The sequence below is a fragment of the Panthera pardus genome, unplaced genomic scaffold, assembly GCF_024362965.1.
Source record: "Panthera pardus isolate Hobbes unplaced genomic scaffold, ASM2436296v1 HiC_scaffold_8, whole genome shotgun sequence".
In the NCBI taxonomy this organism is placed as follows: Eukaryota; Metazoa; Chordata; class Mammalia; order Carnivora; family Felidae; genus Panthera; species Panthera pardus.
The window spans coordinates 123,495,396-123,520,125 of record NW_026527013.1 but is presented as its reverse complement, the minus strand read 5'-3'; the positions used below and the strand labels follow the sequence as shown (position 1 = coordinate 123,520,125).

At 37.5% G+C, this 24,730-nt stretch overlaps 1 protein-coding gene across 10 annotated transcripts in view; it reads right to left on the bottom strand.

Moving 5' to 3' along the window:
- The window catches only part of BBS9 (Bardet-Biedl syndrome 9), a 434,898-nt gene that overhangs the window by 354,521 nt on the left and 55,647 nt on the right, over positions 1 to 24,730 (bottom strand). Inside the window, exon 1 of one of the 10 annotated variants that reach the window (XM_019443779.2) lies at positions 22,663 to 22,701. The exons of the other annotated variants lie outside the window; for them this stretch is intronic. The gene's annotated coding sequence lies outside the window, so the exon portion shown is untranslated. Of the gene's footprint in view, positions 1 to 22,662; positions 22,702 to 24,730 lie in introns of those variants that run through there. 10 annotated transcript variants of the gene reach the window in all.

Genomic DNA, 24,730 nt, shown 5'->3' with positions numbered 1-24,730 from the left:
AACAGATTTCCAAGTCCTCCTACCAAAAAAAAAAGTGAAACCTGAACTAAATTTTGAAGGAGTGGGATCTGGTTAAATGAAAAACTGAGGGACGATGATGTATTTCACTGTGTATGCAGAAGTATAAGAAAGTATCTGAAGTAAGATCAGACCAGAGAGCTTAGAAGGGCCAGTCACTCATATAAGCCCTCTTATTCTTCTTACAAGTGATGGGAGCCATGAGGAATTTTAAGCAGGGCAAAGACATGATCAGGTTTGTGCTCTGAAAGATTACCTTAAAGCAGCAGAATGGAGAATTGGAAGGAAGGAATAAACAGGGAGCCTAGAGTGCAAGATAAGCGGCACAGAGTAAGGAGGCTCTTTTAATGTAGATGAGAAACAGAAAATCCAAATTAAGGCAATGATGGTAGAAATGATGATGAGGCAACTTATTCCTCAATTTTTTTAAGTTTATTTATTTCTTTTAATAATCTCTACATCCAATATGGTGTTTGAGCTCACAACACCAAGATTAACAGTTGCATGAGTCACATGCTCTTCCACTGAGCCAGCCAGGCACCCCATTATTCCTCCATTTTCTATGTCATTAGAATTCTTTGTTGGGGAACCTGCAGAACCACCAGAAATCAAGGCCAATGACCCTAACCCTTCAATTCATGGGGTAGTAAAGATGTCACCCAACCCCATCCATTATGTTAGCTATTATGGGAATAGCTAGAAACTATTCCCCAATTTTTTTCTGAAACTCAACTATAAAACAATTTGATGACTTGATTATAACAGAAAGAAAACAATTTTAAAGACAGAATTCCATATAATCTCCATCATCCCTATCCAGAGTCATGTGCATGAGTCTTTGACTTCTTAGACAAAGAAACAAACACATAAACACCTACAACTGGAAATGAGAAAATGTTTCCATTTTCAACAGAGTCCATGCTACATAGATAAGAGACTAAAGTTATAGTCATATGCACCACAACATCTGCTACTGCTAATCATACATCGGCTTCCTTTCATTTGCAAAGACCCCCTCATTTCACTGTGTATATACTACAATGTTTTCCTCTTAGGGTTCAAATTCTTATACTGTTATTTGATCTTTAATCAGTAACACTTCTTTTATATATATTATAAATACATATATAAATATAAATAAAATATATATAAGAAGTGTTACTGATTTATATATATATATATATATATAATGATATGTATATATCCACATATATATGTGTATATATATGTATCATTATATATATACATTATATATTGGGACAGACAGACATAGAGATAGAAACAGAGATGGTTTTTTTCCTCAAATATAAACATGATTGCCATTCAAAATACTCTCCTTATTTAAAATACAAAAACACAAATGCATTTCCAAATTCAAACTTGCCACATACCTCAGTGAAGTAGAGTAAATTCTGGCAAGATTTGCTAAGGTTATTAAAAATTTTTAAAGAGCGGCCATCTGGGTGGCTCAGTTGGTTAAGCATCTAACCCTTGATTTCAGCTGAGGTCATGATCTCACGGTGTGAGACTGAGTCACACTTCAGGCTCTGAGCTGGGTGTAGGGTATGATTAAGAGTCATTCTCTCTCTCTCTCTCTCTCTCTCTCTCTCTCTCCATCTCCTTTTACTCCTCCCCTGTGCACATGTTCTCTCTCTCTCTCTCTTTCTCTCGCTCTCTCGCAAAAGAAAAAAAAAATGGGACTTAAATTCTATAATGACATAAGCAATTTGTACCCAAAAAAAAAATTTTTTTTTAAACGTTTATTTTTGAAACAGAGAGAGACAGAGCATGAACGGGGGAGGGGCAGAGAGAGAGGGAGACACAGAATTGGAAGCAGGCTCCAGGCTCTGAGCCATCAGCCCAGAGCCCGACGCGGGGCTCGAACTCACGGACCGCGAGGTCGTGACCTGAGCTGAAGTCGGACGCTTAACCGACTGAGCCACCCAGGCGCCCCTGTACCAAAAAAATTTTTAAGAGGTTATAAGCAATTAAAAATTCACTCTAGTATATGAACAATACAAAAGCTTTATTTTCAGTTACATGAATTACCTGAAGCACTCTAGATCTACTCCAAAATTAAAATGCTCTACAATTTCTGTCTAGCAATAAAGTTGTTAATTTATTTTTTTAATTAATTTTTTTTTTAATTTACATCCAGGTTAGTTAGCATATAGCACAATAATGATTTCAAGAATAGATACCAATGATTCATCCCCTATGTATAACACCCAGTGTTCATCCCAACAGGTATTTTCCTTAATGCCCCTTACCCATTTAGGCCATCCCTCCACCCAAAACCCCTCTAGCAACCCTGTTTGTTCTCTGTATTTAAGAGTCTCTTATGTTTTGTCCCCCTCCCTGTTTTTATATTATTTTTGCTTCCCTTCCCTTATGTTCATCTGTTTTGTCTCTTAAAGTCCTCATATGAGTGAAGTCATGTGATATTTGTCTTTCTCTAATTTCACTTAACATAATATCCTCCAGTTCCATCCACATAGCTGCAAATGGCAAGATTTCATTTTTTTTTATTGCCGAGTAATACTCCATTGTATATATATACCATGTCTTCTTTATCCATTCATCCATTGATGGACATTTGGGCTCTTTTCATCCTTTAGCTATTAACGATAGTGCTGCTATAAACATTGGGTGCATGTGTCCCTTTGAAACAGCACACCTGTATCCCTTGGATAAATACTCAGTAGTGCAATTGCTGGGTCATAGGGTAGTTCTATTTTTAATTTTTTAAGGAACCTCCATACTGTTTTCCAGAGTGGCTACACCAGTTTGCATTCCCACCAGCAGTGCAAAAGTGATCCTCTTTCTCCACATCCTCACCAATATCTGTTGTTGCCTGAGTTGGTAAGGTTAGCCATTCTGACAGGTATAAGGTGGTATCTTTTGATTTGTATTTCCCTGATGATGAGTGATGTTGAGCATTTTTTCATGTATCCATTAGCCATCAGGATGTCTTCTCTGGAGAAGTGTCTATTCATGTCTTTTGCACATTTCTTCAGAGGATTATTTGTTTTTTGGGTGTTGAGTTTGTTAAGTTCTTTATAGATTTTAGATACTAACCCTTTATCTGATATGTCATCTACAAACATCTTCTCCCATTCCATCAGTTGCCTTTTAGTTTTGCTGACTGTTTCCTTAGCTGTGCAGAAGCTTTTTATTTTGACGAGGTCCCAATAGTTCATTTTTGCTTTTGTTTCCCTTGCATCCGGAAATGTGCAGCCAAGGTCAAAGAGGTTTTTGCCTGCTTTCTCCTCTAGGATTTTGATGGCTTCCTATCTTAACATTTAGGTAGGATTGTGCTGGCTTCCTGTCTTATGTTTAGGTCTTTCATCCATTTTGAGTTTGTTTTTGTGTATGGTGTAAGAAAGTGGTCCAGTTTCATTTTCCTGCATGTTGCTGTCCAGTCTTCCCAGCACCATTTCCTGAAGAGACTGGCTTTATTCCATTGGGTATCCTTTCCTGCCTTGTCAAATATTTTGGCCATACATTTATGGGCCCATTTCTGGTTCTCTATTCTGTTCCATTGATCTGAGTGTCTGTTTTTGTGCCAGCAAAGTTGTTAATTTAAAAGCAAGGGAGTTATCTCATCAAGGACATAACCTCCCACAATAGAAAGCAGTTTCCCCTATTTTTTTCTTATTATTAAAATGAAATAAACAGAAGACACTTTAATTCCAAACAAAATTATTTTTTAAAAATTTAACGTTTATTTATTTTTGAGAGAGAGAGAGAGAGAGAGAGAGCAGAAAGAGGGGCAGAAAGAGAGGGAGACACAGAATCTGAAGCAGGCTCCAGATTCTGAGCTGTCAGCACAGAGACCAAAAAGAGGCTCAAACCTACAAACTGGATGATCATGACCTGAACCGAAGTCAGAGGCTTACCCAACTGAGCCACCCAAACTAAACTATTTTAAAATAACTACTTTTTGAATGGAGTTCACTGTATTTGGTGACTTCAATCTTATACATATTTTTAAAAACTAAAATATAATTAGCATATACATTCATCCCAGACATTGATTACTTACTGTATGTCTGGAACTGGGCTATGTAATAGAGATTTTAAAATATGAATAAAATATAGTGACCTTGATCTCAAGAAAGAAATACTGGGATTAAGAAATACTGAAACAAATCATTACACCATAACTTAATACATGCAATAATTAAAGGCAAGGTATAAACAAATTCCTTAGAAATAAAAAAGCAGAAATAACCAAACCAGAAGCCAGACAGGAGGGCTTCATGGACAAAGTGACACCAACAGAGGTGAACCTTCAAAAAGGCTCTGGCTGCCATCAGCTGGTAAAGGCAACTCAGACAGGAGAAATTGCACACACAAAAAGCACTGCTAAGCTTGTAAGAGAGGCTTTAGATTTTTCTCTTACACTTTAGAAAAGGTACATGGCTTTAATTTTGTAGTTGTAAAACAAATTTCTTAGTCTAAATCAAAACCATAAAACACGATTTCTTTCCCCTACTCTTCGCCAAGTGAAATTTTATAATTTGCATTTAAAAGATGGGCTTGGAATGTTTCATTTTATTGTTGTTACTTCATGCTAATTTCAGAATTAAGAAGGGCCTTGGCATTTGTTTTGCCCTAGTTGGTATAAGATTAAACATAAGTTGGTAAACACATGAACTGGGTACCTTACAATAGGCAAATAATATATGTATAAAAGAAGGTAACACCTACATCTCATTACTTTACTAATAAAATCATAGTATGCCTGAGAATCAACTATCTTCACATTTCATAAACGTGATTGTGCTCAAAACAACTTAAATCTAACCTTTATGCTTATGGACATAATTGTGTACAACATAGTTTTATATATAACAAAAATCACCTCAATGGTGAAGACAGTCTAACCACAACTGGCTAATATCAAAGCAAATGCCAAGTGCAAGTCAATTGGGAATAGCCCCAACATCCCAACCCACCAATGCTTTTCACACTCAGCAATACAGGGTCAGTCAAAAAGTATCATTGGCAGCCATTCTGAATCACTCAACATGGAAACTGTCATGACACCAACTCACACTCTTATTTGAAGATATGTTGACCCCAAAAAGCAATAGAGGTGTGAAATGTGTACTCTGCCATTTGTCAGCTATATGTCCTTAAAGAAATTACTTAAACCTTACTTTCCTCATTAAACACATTACAGTTATACAACTCTCAGCAAAATAAGTGGCAATAGGAAGCACTAAATAAATGCTGCTAGGAGACCTTCAACTGATACAGGTGATTACATGAGGTCAGTTAATCACCAATAAAGCCCTTAGCACAAGTCAGCATGTAACTCATGTCAGTTTCTGATGTTGGTTTCTTTCCTTTCTTAGGACTGGGACACTAGCATTTATTTACCTTATAACTCTAACAGTATCTAACAAAGAGCTTCCCAGAAGAAGCCTGTATAAATCCTAACTAAATAAGACATAACTACTTCTAAATATTCAGCAATCTTTGAATGTCACCTGTGGTTCATAGCTCTGGCTTCATCAGTTCAGTTACTGTACGCTATAAAAATAATACTCTGAATTTACAAAAAGTGGCTTTCTTATCAGGAGCTTAAGCCACTTCTAAACAATAGTTCATTACTGACAATGACAGGATCAGACAAATACACAACCATATTCTAAGGGAAACCACGGCTAAAAAGAGGATATGCTTTATGCTGACAAAGTCATTCAATGGCAAAACAAAGACTCAAACTCCAAAATTTTTGCCTCAAGTTGATAGTTTTTTCCAGCCCAGATTGAATTTCCTCAAAGGACAAAAGTAACATTGATTCACATCAATTTTCCAAGTCTTCACTCAGTACATATAAAACCTACATACAGTTGTGATTAAACATTCATAAAAGGAACAATGTCAAAATCTTTTCTTTATTAAGTTATACCAATATATCCTTTGCTGTAATGTCTGAGGTTGATTCCATATCTTTTTGCTCTTTGAGGGGCATTGGATTATATTAAGTGTAATTATTTTTAAACCTACTACAAATAATAAAACTGTACACAAAATTTAATGTTTTCATCTTACGAGTTTTATAGTTTATCTTGTTTCCTCTGGCCATTTGCTTTTGATGTGCAGCCAGTAAATGGTATGTTTTTTTATGTTTCATATTTTAAAATGCAGTCTTCCAAAAGCTCAGCCAGAAATGTCCATTGCAAAAAACTTACTTCAGCCAGTTGGCTTTGTCAGTGACATATGTGCAAAGTGAAAATGTAACCAATAGTGATTTTCTGCAGGTCAGATGGAATCACTTAACATACTCAACATGGTTTCCAGTCCATGCCTCAAGAGGAATGTCCTTCAGCTAGCAAGTGTTTCTTTTAAACATCAGACCAGCTACTGTTGTTTGAACATCAGTGTTATCTTGGCATGGTTAGGATATATGTACATTCTGAGGATTATAAATGCTATCTTGTATCAAAATATAATTGGAATGTATCTGCATTATAAACATTGTATGAAGTCAATACAAAATTTAAGTAACCAGCAGATAGTATTTGGGGAACTAAAATTTTTGAATTTTAATCATTTCCACTGTTTTCAAAGTGGAAGCCCCAAATACTCCACAGATACAATAATGGCTCATGTGATCAGAAATACTAAATGTCAAAACAATCACTTCTAGTGTTAAAAATTAGGAACTGCAAATAATCTTAAGTATGCTATTCTCTGTCCCATAACAAATGCCTGTTTTTAATAAAAACTACCATAAATAAATCAATATATGAGAAAATATCAGTTATTAAAAATGAAGTATCAAATTTCACCAAACATACTCCTTAGTTTTAATAAGGCAATCTCAGTTTCAGAAAATAATCAATAAGGAGTACCTGGTGGCTCAGTAAGTTAAGCCTCCGACTTCAGCTCAGGTCATGATCTCACGAGCTCAGGTCATGATCTCACGAGCTCAGGTCATGATCTCATGAGCTCAAGCCCCGTATCAGGTTCTGTGATGACACCTCAGAGCCTGGAGCCTGCTTCAGATTCTGTCTCCCTCTTTCTCTCTCTGTGCCATTCCCCACTCATGCTCTGTCTGTCTCTCTCTCTCTCTCTCTCTCTCTCTCTCTCAAAAATAAGTAAACATTAAAAAAAAAAAAATCAGTAAAACAAAAAGCAATTTGGTCCATCCAAGAGATCCTTTCTTTCACACACAGCAATAAGTTAGGCAAACACACACATCTATTCCATCAAAGTCAAAGTTCTCCCACAAACTACCACCATGTGAAGAAGGCAAGCATAGCAAACTTCTTGTTGATCTTAAAACAGATTTTCAGGGGCACCTCGGTGGCTCAGTCAGTTAAGCATCTGACTTAGGCTCATGTCATGATCTCGTGTTTCATGGGTACGGGTCCCACATCAGGCTCTGCACTGACAGTGCAGAACCTGCTTGGGATTCTGTGTGTCTGTCTGTCTGTCTCTCTCTCTCTCTCTCTGCCCCTGTCCTGCTCACTCTCTCTCTCTCAAAATAAATAAATAAGCTTAAAAAAAATCTTTTAAAAAAATTTGATTTGTAATAGGTTTATTACCTGATTGATACTCCCAATACCTTTTTTTTCTTTTTAAAGATCAAGGATTAATTGGGTTGTTAAAAGATAATTCTTTTTTACCTCAGTGGTTTGTTACCTTGAATGGAATACAGTACCCATACTTTTCTTACATGGAAAATAATTTCTTTATATACGCAGATACTAATCCTTTTCCTTAGTAAACAGCTTGGCTTTTGCAAGGATAGGACTGAGGCCTAGGTTTAGGAACCAAAAAATTGTGCCAACCATCAATGAAGAACTTCTGCAACTAATGGAGAACCTCTTCTCTTTTTAATGGCATTATTCAGAAAGGGTCATTCTTATTCTTATTAAAAGCAGAAGTGTAGATGTCATTATACCAGCCAAAAGGACACTATGTACATTTTGACAATGTACATGTTAACAAGAACACAGAAGGCCTGATGGCCTACTGTCCGAAGTGTATGCTGCCTTGTAAGGGATCAGAGTTCAATGATGTTAAACAAAACCTTTGATCCTCAAATGGGCAAGAATGAGAAAACTATTAACAATAATTACAGATGGTAATAACAACTCTTTCTTTGTCTAATGCAGAAATCAGCATTCAGATTTCCCCTTTTATGTGGTTAGTCTCCTAAAACATGAAACTTTTCTAAGAAGAAAATTCAAGAAAAAGAGATAGGATACATATCAAAGAGAAAATATCTCATAATTTGTATTTATGTATATTTAATCTAATGATAAAATGTTTCCAGAGCTTCTCTTCTCTTCCAGCTTCTATTGTCTCTATAGGTTCAGCATGTTGGCTCCAACAAATGTGAGAAAAACATGCAGTTAATTCCTCTTACAAATAGAGGAATGGGAAAGTAAAGCAAACTGGGTACATGTTAGGCCACTTATTTGAGAAGAGGTACCTCCATTCACAAATGAATATAACAGTATGGATCCAGTCAGCAATAAATGCATTCTGAACTGTTCCCTGGTCATGAGAATAAGTTTTTATGTCACCAAACAGAACCTTTTCCTTAATCCCCAAATGGTAAAAATGGATTCGTAAAATTAGACAGGTCAGTTAATTAGCCCCACCTACAGGTATAGCACTGTCGGAACCACTTGAATTGGGTACCCCAGACTCTTAAAGCACTTTTATTCCCCTATACCAAACATCCCTACCATCGTGGCATCCTTTAGAATTTGCACACATATAAGTGGATGAAATTTTAAAAGAAGACTAGATATAAGATAGAAAAGAAAAGGCTAAGGGGAAGCCAAGGAATAGGAAAATAAGGGAGAAAACTTAATTAGCAAACATATAATTTGAAAATCTGTATGTTAAATTGCTTACTATTAATGCAGTTTCCCAAAAAACTGTCCTTCTAAATATATCCAATATTACTTGGAGAAAAAAAGTGATTTATCCAATTCATCAAAGAACAGGAATTTTATTTTATAATTCTGATATTATTTTCATCTTAAATTCACCCTGCATTGAAGAGTGATAATTTACCCACTTAATAATGTTTCTATTTGTATCCTGATATCTTAAGAACTAGAGACTATCAGGGGTCTAACTAAATGTTAACATTTGTTCTTTTTCTCCTTCCAAGTAAAAACACTAAAAATAAAATGAAGAGGGGCGCCTGGGTGGCTCAGTCGGTTAAGCGTCCGACTTCGGCTCAGGTCACGATCTCGCGGTATGTGAGTTCGAGCCCCTAGTCGGGCTCTGTGCTGACAGCTCAGAGCCTGGAACCTGTTTCAGATTCTGTGTCTCCCTCTCTCTCTGACCCTCCCCCGTTCATGCTCTGTCTCTCTTTGTCTCAAAAAAAATAAAATAAATGTTAAAAAAAAATTTTTAAATAAAATGAAGAAAAAAAAAATCACAAGCATGCTCTTATTTACATATACATAGTCGACAAATATATAATTGATCCTGAGGCCAGGAACTTATTTAGCATCCCACTCTTGATTTCGGCTCAGGTTGGGATCTCATGGTTCGTGAGATCGAGCCCTGTGTCTGTGCTATCAATGAGCCTGCTTGGGATTCTCTCTCTCCCTCTGTCTCTGCCCTGTCCCCGCTCATGCACAAGCACACACACTCTCTTAAAATAAGTAAAACATTAAAAAAAATTAAGTGATGAAACATGTTTATAAAGCCTATGAAGTCTAACATTCTTTTTTGTTTTTAACGTTTCTTTTGAGAGAGACAGAGAGTGAGCGGGGGAGGGGCAGAGACAGAGGGAGACACAGAATCCAAAGCAGGCTCCGGGCTGTCAGCACAGAGCCCTACACGGGGCTTGCACCCACAAACCGCCAGATCAATGACCTAAGCCGAAGTCAGATGCTTAACCGACTGGGCCACCCAGGCGCCCCATTATATGGAGGGGCGCGAGGGTGGCTTAGTCAGTTAAGCAGCCAACTTCAGCTCAAGTCATGATCTCGTGGTTCACGAGTTCGAGCCCTGCAGCAGGCTCTGTGCTGACCGCTCAGAGCCTGGAGCCTGCTTCAGATTCTGTGTTTCTGTCTCTCTCTGCCCCTCCCCTGCTCACACTCTCTCTCTCTCTCTCCTTCTCTCTCTCTCTCTCTTTCTCTCTCTCTCTCTCTCTCTCTTTCTTAAAAATAAATTAAAAGAAAAAGAAAGAAGTTATATGGAAAGATCACCAGAAGTCAAATACTCAGAATAACAAAAAAATTCAAATTATTATCTTTTGTCATTGGCAAAGCCATGTAATGATTATAAACATGATTTTTGTGTTTATCAAAGGGCTGACTGAAAACCACCTCTGAAGTCATAGAGGCCTATCATATGATATTTGAGGGTTTGGAAGGGACTATTCTCAGGAATCAATTCTTCTTGTTAAACTGGGTTTATTATTTTTTAATGTTTACTTATTTATTTATTTTTGAGAGGGAGAAAGAGAGAAGGAGGGGAGGGGCAGAAAGAGAGAGAGACCAGAGACAGAAAATTCCAAGCAGGCTCCACACTCTCAGCACAGAGTCCAATGCAGGGCTCAAACTCAAGAACCGTGAGATTATGACCTCAGCCAAAATCAAGAGTCAGATGCTTAACAGACCGTGCCACCCAGGTGCCTCTAAACTGGGTTCATTTTTAACCATTTAAAACTATAAAGTAATAAAACTGAGAGGTCAGAAGAGTACCAAATGAAAAGATAACATCTCCTTCCTACCTGAACTCAACAGAGTGTAAGTAGGACACAATTTTATTCTTTCTCATATTGCCCCTTTAAATCTACTCTGTGGAATCATGCTTCCCTGTTCCTGGAGGAAATTTAAGGCAGATCTTATAGCTTTTCTATTCTCCTTCAGGAAACTAAGAATAATCTTGTTTTCCAAGTATTAGGAAGTCAAGACTCTCTGGGAGGATTTCAACTTCCAGCTAAAATGGAATAATATACCCTCCCACCATAACCTCCCATAAACTGAACAAAATGTATCAGACTACAGTCAGCAAGCATTTGACAACAGGTAGCACAAGCCTATGATTCCAAGAGAAGGGAAACTCATAAGGTCAAAGCCACCACTGCCCAAGCTCGCTGTCAAGAGACAACTGCCAACTGCAGCACAGCAAGCTGGAGCTCAAGCAGAGCACAGTGGCCACTACGCTGAGGAGGCAGAAGTCACACTTGGGGGAGGAACTTGAAACCTGTGGAGCAGAGAGAAAGGAGCCCTACAGCGGGAAAAGCATAAGGCTGTGAGATAGTTTCCTGAGAGTCCATAATTGAGCACAGACCTGAGCATGCACATGGAGAGATGACAGGATTTACCAAAGGATGACTGCTACAGGGGAAGGAATGGAACAGACACCAGAAGTCAAGCAGTGCTGGACGATTAGAGGTCTAGCCCAGCTGATATGGAGAGGCTTCATTAACACCTTGTAAACACACTGAGAAAGTCTGTTCCTTTAAAAGTAAGAACCATGCCCTAGAGTAAACCCTGCTCTAGACTCACCTAATAAAGCCTAAAACCAAGCTGTAACAAGAGCCACAGGGAATGGGAGTTAAGATACCTCAAGTCAAATAAGTTTAGGAAATATAGTAAAACCTTGGTTTGTGAGCATAATTCATTCTGGAAATATGCTTGTTATCCAAAGCACTTGTGTATCAAAGCCAATTTTAAGAACCATTCACTCACTTGTGATCATGTGTCACGTACTACTTGTATTGCAAGACGTCTTTTGTTTATCAAGTTAAAATGTATTAGAAATGTTTGCTCATCTGCAGAACACTCACAGAACAAGTTACCTGCAATCCAAGGTTTTACGTACCTTGGACTTCCCACACATCTTACATACAAGAACATAAAATCAAGCTGTCACAAGTTCAATGTGGTCAGCCAGTAACTGAACTTGTTTTTTTTTCGGTCTTTTTTGTTTGTTTTGTTTTGTTTTTTTGTTTTGTTGTGATAGAGAGCACACGCAAGCAGTGGGGTGGGGCAGAGGAAGAGAGAGAGAGAGACTCTTAAGCAGGCTCCACACTTAGCATGATACTCTAAACAGAATTAGGACCCTGGGATCATGACCTGAGTCAGACGCTCAACCAACTGAGCCACCCAGGTGCCCCTCAGTCTTTTTTTATTTTGGCTTTTTTGCTGGATATGCTCGTTATGGTTTTAATATGAATTTCCCTGGGGCCTATTGATGCTGAGCATCTTTTCATGTCCTTATTGGGCCATTGGTATATCTTCTTTTGTGACATGTCTCTTCAAATACTAGTCCATTTTTAAAAATTGGGGTTGTTTAGCTTCTTATTGAGTTTTAAGAGTCCATATGTTCTGGATGCAACTCATTTGTCACCTATATGCATTGTGAATATTTTCTTTCAGTCTAAGGCTTGCCTTTTCATTTTCTTATAAAAATGTTATCTTTTGAAGTTATCTTTCAAAGACTAGATTTTAATTTTGGTGAAGTATAATTTACCATTTTGTTTCTTTTCTGATTAGTGCTTTGTATGCCTGAGAAAGCTTTGCCTACTCTGAGGTAATAAAAATTTTCTCTATAAAAATAAATATTTATTTTTTTCTTGTGCAAGTTTCATAATTTCAGCTTTTAAATTTAGGCCTATAAATCATTTTATGTTAAGTATTACAGTTTTTCTTGTTTTTTATGGATTTATTTCCAATTGTGGAACCAATCTTATATTCCTGGAATAAATTTCCAATTGCTCATGACAGGTTATCCATTTTGCATATTGCTAGATTCCATTTGCTAATATTATTTTAGTATTTTTTGCATCTGTGTTAACGAGGGAGACTGATTGTAATGTTTCCTTCTTATAATATCTTTGACAGCTTTAGTATCAAGGCTATTCAGGCCTCACAAATGGGTTGGGAAGCATTACATCCTCATCTATTTTTGGAGTTTATATAACATTGGTATTATCTCTTCCTTAAACATTTACTGTATTTCATCTGTGACACTATCTAAGCTAGAAATATTCTTTTTGAAATGATTTTTTATTATGAATTCAAAAATCTTAATAGATATATAGCTACTAAAACTTTCTATTTCTTCTTGTGTCAGTTTTTAGTAAATTGTGGTCTTAAAGTCATTTATTTATTTCATCTAAGTTATTAAAATATTGGCATAAAGTTGTTCATAATGTCCCTTTATATTCATTTTAACATGTCTGAGATCTAAAAGTATCTTTTAAAAAACAGAGTTTTTTGGATACACAGAATAATGGTGGTCACCTAATTCCAAAACCCTCCCTCCTTTACTCTCCTAGAAAAAAAAAAAAAAAAACATAAAACTACATTATCCTTGTACCTTCTGCATTACTGAGATAAAGAGAACACTGCAACCTCCACCATATGTGGGCAGAGGAATTCCAACAGCAATTCCACCATCAGCCCACTGTTACTACCAGAGACCTGAAAGTATAGAAAGTAGAGAAGGAAAGGCGGATAAGATTCTGTGTAAAGGAACAGAGAGAAGCAGAGATCTTAGGGAAAACACAGACAAAAATCCAAGAAAAAAAGTGAAACAATAAATGTAAAAATACTCAACATGGATTGGGACTAGGAGTTCATGGGTCTGGCTACAGGGAAGGAGCTTGAAAGTGTGCAGGATCCAAGTGGCAGTCTTAGAGAAGTGCTTGATTTTGGGAGTGAGTTATCCACCAAGAGAAAGAACAGAGATTTGTTTCTTGTAGTGATATGGTCAGAAGACACTCTGAAACTACTACATGTATTATAGGAATGAGGAAACGAATGTTGTTGGGAGCCAGCATCCACTTTGAAAGAAGGGATATAAATATGGAATGGGAAAGCCAAGAAAGAACTGTGTAGGGATAGATTGAAATTGGGGACACTGGTGTGAACTCACGATATCGAAATAATGTATATGTCTAAGTTGATGTGCATATATCTATTTCTGTACATGTTTGTATGTATGTGCTTACACATTTGTATGTATGTGTAAGTATGTTTACATGTACATATTTGTCGCTTTGTCCTCTAAAAGCAAAAACACCATGGAACATGAGCACACCCAGCATTCAGATCTCAGTCTCTAATACCATTTCCCACTAAAAGGAACCAGGGCTTCTCAGAGATATAGCTTATTCCATGGGTAGAGCAGGATAGGTATAAGATGATCCTGGAACACTCCGCTGTGCTATAAAGTTTAAAAAGTACTAACAAAAAACGGGGAGCAGAGGTAGGGGAAGGTATGTCACAAGGACATAGGAGCTAGCTTAAAGAGGCTTCACATTGGCCAAATCTGGAACGATTTAAGAACCAAAACTCTTAAGTTCAATATTGACTTATAAACTATTGGGGAAAATAGAAATTCATGAGTCCACACTAATAATAATAAACAAATGAATAAATGAGGGAGAAGGGATATCTACTGCTTAATAGAACACTAAGGGCCAAATGGCAAATATAAAGGAAGTGCTGAGGTAGAAGAATCATTTTGCAACCATCACTGTAAAGATTTTATCAGGCAAGAATCAACAATGAATGATAAATTTAAGGGGAAATTTTGATGAAAAGCAAGATATGTGCATTGCTTACTAGTAGCAAGGAGGAAAAAAAAAAAAACAGTAATTATACAGTGGAGAAATCAGGCAACCTCTTGACCAGCAGATCAAAATTAATCACCGGGGTGCCTGGGTGGCTCAGTCATTTAAGCATCTGACTCTTGATTTCAACTCTGGTCATGATCTCACGGTTTGTGGGTTCAAGCCCCACATCAGACTCTGGGCTGACAGTATGAAGCCTGCTTGGGATTCCCTCTCTCTCTCTCTCTCTCTCTCTCTCTCTCTGCCCCTCCCCCACTCATTCTCTCTCTTTCTCTCACTCTCTCTCTCTCTCTCTCAAAATAAACTTCACAAAAAATTAATCATCAGTGAAGGTGACTATACATGATACTGTGAGGAAAATGCAATTCTAGCTATTCTTGGCAGTATTCTGGCTAAAAGAATGTATAATCTTAATGTTACAAGGAAGCAATTGATAAACAAATTGAGAAATGGTGTTTTTTTTTTAATTTTTTTTTAATGTTTTTTATTCATTTTTTTTGAGACAGAGAGAGACAGAGCATGAACGGGGGAGGGTCAGAGAGAGAGGGAGACACAGAATCTGAAGCAGGCTCCAGGTTCTGAGCTGTCAGCACAGAGCCCGACGCGGGACTTGAACTCATGGACTGTGAGATCATGACCTGAGCTGAAGTCGGACGCTTAGCCGACTGAGCCACCCAGGTGCCCCGAGAAATGTTTTATTTTTTAAGTGGTGGCGGAGACTCTTCAAAAATGTCAATGTCATAAAGGGCTAAGAAAGGCTTTGGCAATTTCACAGCTTAAAATAGGCTAAAAATACATGCAAATGAATACAGTGCCTGCCTCTAAACTAGATCCTGTAATAGTGGGGGAGAGGGAGGAGAAATGCTATAAAGCACATTTTTACATTATTAGATCACCTGACAGAATTTGGGTATTAGGATAGATAAAATTATTATATCAATGTAATTTTATGAAATTAACAACTGTACTGTGGCTACATAAGAATATTCCTATTCTTAAGAAATATACACTAAAGTACTCAGGGATAAAGAGCCATGATATCTGTAATGTACTCTCATATGGTTCAGGAAAAACAAAATTGTGTAGGCATGAGAGAGTGTGAGGAGGAAAGAAAAGAAAAAAGAAAAGAAAAAGAAAGAGAGAACGAAAAAACAAATTAGATAAAAATATTAACAATAGAGAAATCTGGTTAAAGAGTGTAAAAATGTTCTTTAAATTATCTTTAACTTCAGAGAAAACAAAAAGAAGCAATGTACTTATGCCTCGGATGTCAGTAGTGCCTACACAGCTATAATAATGTAAATTCTTGTATTAGTTAAGGAAAAGGCCAAGTTGTCATAACAAAAATACCCCAAAATACAATTACTTAAATTAGATAGTTTATATTTATTTTGCTAACGATAGAGACAATTTCTTAACTCTTCCCACAGCTATATAAGTAATCCTACTCCCTGAAAGTCCCTTTGTTTGAACCATCTGCCATGAATTCTGTTTCCTGCTGGGATCTTAACAGATATAGTACTCAGGGATTTGAGGACTGGTTTGCTCACATATCTGATGAACACACAGGTGATTTCCATGCAGAGGGGAAATAAAGAAAACAAAAGAAATACATGGCATACAATGGAATCACAACTGTTCAAAATATTATTAGTGCAGTGTGGGATAAAATGCCAGGGAAGACATGGATTTGAGAGATAAATGGCTATTGCCCTTGATTGTTTGACGACAATAGTAATTACAAAGACTGCTTAGTCGGCTACCTACACAGCTTAAGCACTTACAAAATAAAAAAAGGACCTTGAACTTCCAAATTAAGGTACAGGCAGAGAACCTAAAAGGATCTATGGTGGCCATATGAATAGGGTGATGGTACACAAAAGAAAGCTTTTAGGTTCTAGGTTCATTAATACCTGAGAATGTTAAATCCCATGTGATCACTACTCAAAGTGGGGCTTATGGAATTCCAGTGACCAATGAAGACTTGACCCAAGTTTTCTCACAGTAAGTTCTGTGGGTGCATAGACCCATCCTGCCATTATTTTCCCACTGATGTAATTCAAAGTTGGAACAGATATACTCATAAACTAGCTGAATCCCTACCTTAGCCTCTACCTAAGGAAGAGTATTATGAAGGCTATTATGACACCAGAGACTAACTGGAATCCCTTGGAACTGCCCCCAACCCACCAAACTAACATACTTCTCAAAAGCAAAACTCATCCCTAAGGAAATTACAGAGTTTAGTGCCACCATCAAATACTTAAAAAACACAACTATGATGCATCTTCATTCATTACCCTGTTTGGTGTGTGCAAGAGCCAAATGATCTTGGATAACGACTATGGATTATCATAAACTTAGGAGACATTCCAATTACAGCTGCTATTCAAAAATAAGGTATATTTTAATGGAAAAGGTTAACACAGTTCATGAAACCTGGTGCAAATCTACTAATCTATTACATTTCTTTATGACAAAGAAATGAATAAAGACAATCACAAGTAGTTCCCTTTGCCTGTCAAAAGATGGTAGTTCAGGGGCGCCTGGGTGGCTCAGTTGGTTAAGCGTCCGACTTCAGCTCAGGTCATGATCTCAACGGTTCATGAGTTTGAGCCTTGTGTCAGGCTCTGTGCTAACAGCTCAGAGCCTGGGGCCTGCTTCTGATTCTGTGTCTCCCTCTCTCTCTCAAAAATAAATAAACATTAAAAAAGGAGAAGAAGAAGAAAGAAACCTCTGGATGCAGGTATAGTTTAAAAAAAAAAAAGATGATAGTATAGGCTGCCACCACAGCCAGTCAGTCCCAGCACATCCAACAACTGTTTGCTGCAAGCAAGAAGCAGGCCACAGAGAACATGCCTGTGGCCCACAAGCCAAAAAACCTCAGGCTGAAGCAGGCCAAAGAAGCTCAGGCTACAATTAAACAATTTCACCTATAAAGGGAGAAAGAGTTTCAAAGCCAAGGAAGTTGAGGTCTGGGATTCAAGTGCACCACTGAAGTGGAGAAGACCCAGGGAATAACCATCCTCCAGAACTACTTCCAGTAGAACAGGGATAAAGTCGTGGATAACCTCTTAGTCTACCACATCCAAACAGAAATCCATGGAAATTGCCCCAAGAATGCTTAGGGGAAAAAGAAAGAAGACCCTGTTCCATGGATTGGCATTTCAGATGCCTTCATGGAATATGAAGCTAGCTTTAGCAAAGCTCAAATTATATTCTTCTAAAAAAGGCACTAAATTATTGCTGTACATGATATAATAGGTTCCTTTATCTTATCTAGCTTTTTGGTACAAACTTAGAGCTCATCCAAAGTCTTCGTCTTTTTACCTCATATGTCATAGAAATTCAGCAAGTATACATTGCCTCATGCCTTTTAACACAAGCAACATATATATCTGGCATTTTCTTTCTTAGATATAGTTAAACAATTTTTAAGAAAGAAAGAGATTTTTGGTACAAAAACAGACACTCAGATCAATGGAACAGAATAGAGAACCCAGAAATGGACCCACAAACATATGGCTAACTAATCTTTGACAATGCAGGAAAGAATACCCAATGGAATAAAGGCAGTCTCTTCAGAAAATAATACTGGGAAAACTGGGCAGCGACATGCAGCGACATGCAGAAAAATGAACCTGAACCACTTTCTTACACCATACACAAAAATAAACTCAAAATGGATTAAAGACCTAAATGTAAGACAGGAAGCCATCAAAATCCTTGAGGAGAAAGCAGGCAAAAACCTCTTTGACCTCGACTGCAGCAAATTCTTCCTCAACACGTTTCCAGAGACAAAGGAAACAAAAGCAAAAATGAACTATTGGGACCTTGTCAAAATAAAAACCTTCTGCACAGCAAAGGAAACAATCAGCAAAACTAAAAGGCAACCGATGGAATGGGAGAAGATATTTGCCAATGACATATCAGATAAAGGGTTAGTATCCAAAATCTATAAAGAACTTATCAAACTCAACAACGAAAAAACAAATAATCCAGTGAAGAAATGGACAAAAGACATGAATAGACACTTCTCCAAAGAAGACAACCAGATGGCTAGCAGACACACAAAAAAATGCTCAACATCACTCATCATCAGAGAAATGAAAATCAAAACCACAATGAGATACCAACCTCACACCTGTCAGAATGGCTAACATTAACAACTCAGGCAACAACAGATGTTGGCGAGGATGCAGAGAAAGAGGATCTCTTTTGCATTGTTGGGTGGGGATGCAAACTGGTGTAGCCACTCTGGAAAACAGTTTGGAGGTTCCTCAAAAATTAAAAACAGAACTATCCTACGACCCAGCAATTGCACTACTAGGTATTTATCCAAGGGATACAGGCGTGCTGTTTCTAAGGGTCACATGCACCCCAATGTTCATAGCAGCACTATTGACAATAGCCAAAGTATGGAAAGAGCCCAAATGTCCATCAACGGATGAATGGATAAAGAAGATGTGGTATGTGTGTATATATATACATATATATAATGGAGTATTATTTGGCAATCAAAAAGAATGAAATCTTGCCATTTGCAACTACATAGATGGAACTGGAGGGTACTATGCTAAGCAAAATTAGCCAATCAGAGAAAGACAAATATCATATGATTTCACTCATATGAGGAATTTAAGATACAAATCAGATGAACGTAAGGGAAGGGAAGCAAAAATAATATAAAAACAGGGAGGTGGACAAAACATAAGAGACTCTTAAATATGGAGAACAAACAGAGGGTTGCTGGAGGGGGTGTGGGAGGGGGGATGGCCTGAATGGGTAGGGGGCATTAAGGAATCTACTCCTGAAATCATTGTTGCACCATATGCTAACTAACTTGGATGGAAATTTTAAAATTAATTAATTAATTAAAAGAAAGAAAGAAAGAAAGAAAGAAAGAAAGAAAGAAAGAAAGAGAAAGAGATTTTTTCCCCTAAATCTTTCTTGAAGGTCAACTGCTTCACCTAGGAAAAAGTGATAAATAGTTATTTATAATCTGTGGAGCAGCAACCAGCCTTAAAATAGTCCTTTCTGGATAAGGTTAGTACAAAGAATACTAGTATAATTGTTTGGGCCACTTTTAGTTTCTCTTAATCAAAATAACTAGATGATGGGATTAAAAAACTTGTTACATGTTATTGCTTGATGTACTGATAAGCATTTACAAGTAAAAACTCTTTTTATCATGCAAAATTTTTTAAAAAGGTATCTTCTTTTAGTGCTGGTCCAATATGCTGATGACATTATAAATAAATCTGGTAAGCAGGAAGTGGCAAGTACCCCATAAAAATTCAAGAGTCTGCCACACTGTGAAGTTTCCAGGAAAATCTGGGGCATGTTAGAATATGCCCTCTAAAAAAAGATGTTGCTTCACCTTGCACTGCCTTCCAAAAAGAAAAAAGCACGAAACTCGGAGAGTGTCCTTGAATCTTAGAAGCAATATATAGCACATCCAAGTAGAGTTGCTACTTTTAAGTAGACCCCAGAGCAAGATAGGGCTCTGAGGTTCATAAAGGCTGCAATGTAAGCTGATCTTCTACAGGTCATTGGGCCCAGCAGACCCAGTAGTACTCGAATTAGGTAGGTCTATTCTATATAGCCTCTGGAAACCCCCAAAAGAAGAGTCACTGCACAGACCCTTGGGTCTTCTGTCAACAATTATTCTCCATTTGAGAAATAGCTCCTAGTTCTACAGGGCAAAGATACAGATTGAACATCTAGTTATAGGACACCAAGTAACTTCATGACCAGAGCTACCCATCATGAAATGGGTTACCCAATCTACTGAGTCATGAGATTAAGTATGTGAAGCAGTATTTCATCATTGAAGAGAAATGAAATATATGAATAAGAAAAGAAAGCATAAACTGAATGAGTCAGTGGCTCAAATTCGCATAGTACATACTCCAGCTGCTTCACTGCCTCTCCCATGACCTCATATGGAGTTCCCTATGACCAATAAACAGAAGAGGAAAAAACCCACAGACTTGATTTATAGATGGGACTACATGATATGTTGTCACCAGTGGTAAGCTATAACATCAGCTTCCTACTCCAAGGTATCCTTGAAAAACAGTAACAAAGGAAAATCTTCCCAATGAGTTTAGTTTTGAGCAATGCATCTTATTGTCACTTTACTGGGAATGTGAGACAGCCTGAGATTCACATTTACAATGATACATGGGTAATAGCTAATGGGTTGGAATCAAGACTGAAATATTGATAAAAAGGAGGTCCAGAAGGATTTGTGTGGAAAGATTTCTCATAATGGACATACTTTGTGAAGATATTAGAGACCCTCATTCCCAGGAAAAGAAAGCTTCCAGCAAGGAACACAGTCACAGTTCTATTAAATTTCAAGCTGAGACTGCCCCTGTTGAGATTCCACCACCACAGGATAGGCAAAAGAAAAAAAGAAAAGAAAAAAAAGTAATGTGTTGACAGAGTAATTTCTCTCTATTACTAAGCGGAAAGCGGGGGGTGTTATACTACAGGACCAGGTAAACTACATCTAAAATCCAAGGGATTCACTGGGCAGCCTCTTAGTATTCCTATGTCCAACAATAAAGTTAATGAAAAACTAGGTTAATCCAATAAACATAGGATACTTAAGGACTCAGATCTTTGGGATATGAAGGCAAAGAAGTCTGACTAGCCAATGTGCTGGGAAAATACAAGGAGGATATAAAACATGTAGTGGAGAAAGTAAGTTATGATTATCAACCTCAGTCTGTTGACCAACTACAAACATGGAGAATGTTACAGCTAAGCATATTTTATATTAATCAATTATTTCTCCACCCATCCCATCCCTTTGCCGCTATGTTATATGATGAGCACTGGTGATGACTACATTGCAAATCTGATTTCAGACGGGAAAATGACTAAAATATTGCCCTATAACAAAAGGTGACTGATGAAACTTTGTGTCTCCTCTGTCTGGGAATGAGAAGTTTTTGTCTAAATAAAGAATAAGAGAAAGGACCCTTCTCCATGGCTCCTGCTCTTAATAAACCCTCAAAATAATACCATTACTTCCTCCTGTCCCTTCAACCCTAGAAATGGTAAAAGCTTCCACTGCTGATAAGACTTAGATGCTTCATTATTTCTTCCTTAACTCTGCCTACACCTGTCAATGATCCCTTCACTAAAATATCTTCATTCAAACCATCTAAATTCTATTTCCTGCTGGGATACTGAATGATACAAAAGCATGTATGGAAATTAGACAAGTAGCGTTTCAATTTAGTAAAAATAAATAAGGGTGATTAATTTTTTAGATTTTTTTTAAGTAATCTCTAGACCCAACATGGGGCTTGAACTCACAACCCCAAGATTAAGAGTCGCACACTCTACTGAGCCAGCCAGGCGCCCCAGGATAACTAATTTATAATCTTTGTTACGTGAAACCTACAGAGTAGCATTTCTCATAGTATAGTATGCTCATCTCCTGTGGCTATTGTATAAGAATTATCTGGAGTCGTCCATCAACTAATGAATGTATAGATGAAATGTGGTATATATCCATACAATGGAATTTAAACACACACACACACACACATACACACACCAAAATTAGCTGGGATACTTTAAAATACAGATTCCTGGGCCCCACCCTATACTTTCCAAATCAGAATTTCTGGAAGGCCCTAGAAGCAACATTTCCAGTAAATCTTCCCAGAAAATTCTTTGCACATTAAAGTTTAGGAACCGTTGTTCAAAAGCAGTGGTTCTCAAAGTATGGTTCCCCACACAAGCAGTATCAGCATCATGTAGAAACTTGTTAGAAATGTAAATTCTTGGGCCCCACCTCTGTCCTACTAAATTAAAAACTGAGAGGGGCCCTATCAATCCATGTTTCAATAAGCCTTCCAGGAGATTCTGGTGGACACTAAAGTTTGAGAACCACTATTCTAGAGTTTTGTCTTTTCTCTGTATAGCAAACATGTGATTTTTGTCAGCCAACATCTGCTCCCAAATTCTATATGATCCAAACAGGACTAACTCAATCCCCAACATCTACCAAAGAGCTAAGAACTTAACCAAGACCTTACCTATAAAAGTATATCATCTTCTGACTTTAGTGATGGGTTCATCCCAGTTATGAAATGAATAAGTCTTGGGGATAAAAGGCACAGCATAGAAAATACAGTTAATGATACTGAAATAGCAATGTATGGTGACAGATGATAGCTATACTTGTGGTGAACATGGCATAATTTTACAGTTACTGAATCACTATGTTGCACACCCGAACATTGTATATCAACTACACTTCAATTTAAAAAAAAAAGTTTAAAATGTTTTGAAATTTATTAAAAATAAACTGGTAAAAAAATGCTCTTATAGTAATCATGGACTAACATAATGTTCATCTCCTTTCCCTCAAGAAACCATATTAGAATGATAGCAATCCTTGCATCTGCCAAAATTAAGAATACCCTCATTCTCTCAGTAAAACCAATCCTATTGATAGCAATGAAAATGAAGCTGTAAGAAACTAAGAGACAAAGTCATGTCAAATGTTTATACTCCCCCATATTCCCATTAATTATCATGCCAAGTATTCAGATATTACTTGCCCTGCTGCCAACCGTGTGCCTGAGGTGGGATTACTCAACCGTCTGAACATTCACTGGGTCCCAGAGGTGAAATAACTCACTCAACTGTGGGGGCAGACAACCAAGCTTTTTGCCCATGACTTACAGCCAAGCTTCTGTAATCATGACCTGGCAAGCATTCTGACCCCCTTTATTATTATTTCACTCAGGGCAGAAATTAAGAGCCTGTGGAGACAGCCACTCACATTTTCTTTACCTGACTAGTGACTCTAAGGCATTATATCAAAAGAACTAGTATGACTTCCTTTTTCAAGATTGTTAATTAAAGACTATTATGTCCTCTTCTCCTCTAAAAAAAAAAAAAAACTACCTCAAACAACAAAGAGTAAAATAAACAGACATAAACTCCTTCAAAGAAATCAAAAGACCTGTGGTAAGCCTAAGCACAATCTATGAAGATGCGAAGTGAACAGAGAAAAGGTAAACCATACAAAAGGACACAGCAAGGTCCATAAAATCCTAAAAAGGAATTTTACTCCGGAAGTAAAAGCACCAGAGAGAGTTGAGTAAGATGGGATATGAAAACAAGAGAGTTATTTAAAAACCTATGTAAGTAATACAAAACAGAAAGTATTAATCTCGGGGTGCCTGGGTGTAGCTCAGACGGTTAAGCATCTGACTTTGGCTCAGGTCATGATCTCATGGCTTTTGAGATGGAGCCCCATGACAGGCTCTGTGCTGACAGCTCAGAGTCTGGAGCCTCCTTCAGATTCTGTGTCTCCCTCTCTCTCTGCCCCTCCCTTGCTCATGCTCGCTCGCGCGTGCTCTCTCTCTCTCTCTCAAAAATAAATAAACATTAAAATAAAATTTTTAAGAAAGCATAATCTCTGGAGAAGTTGAACTAAACTAGGGACTCCAGATCAGAGGAACCAGACATAGAATAGCGTGGCAATGGGGCAAGTACCTGAAAATACATGGATGAAGAAAAAGTCTACCATCCGGAATAGTCAATTCTCTAATTCCCTCCCCAACCATGAAACTAGGCTCACATTCCCCAGAAAGAAGTTAAGGAAACTCATAGAGAAAGAAGACCACCTATAGAGAAAGAAGAACCTCAAAGACCTACAGCTACAGATATCTGAGTACCCAGTAAAATAGCTAGGCAGTCCCCTAACTGTCCTAAAGAAAAGCACATCAGTTGACAAGCCCTAGCCCCAGGAACACACAGTTCAAAGAAATGCAAATCAAAACCGCAGTGCGATGCCACCACACACCCACCAGGGTTGCTATAATCAAAAAGATGGACAATAACAAGAATTAGCCAGGATGTGGAGAACCTCATTCTTGGGTGGAACCCTAATACATTACAGGTAGGAATGAAAATAGGTTCAGCAACTTTGTAAAAATGTTTGGCGGTTCCTCAAAAGGTTTAACATAGAGTTATGATAAGACCTAGCTTTTCTACTCCTAGGTTTATATCCAAAAGAGAAATGAAAACTTGTGTATGAACATTCACAACAGCATTAATCACAATAGCCATAAAGTAGAAAATCTAAATGTC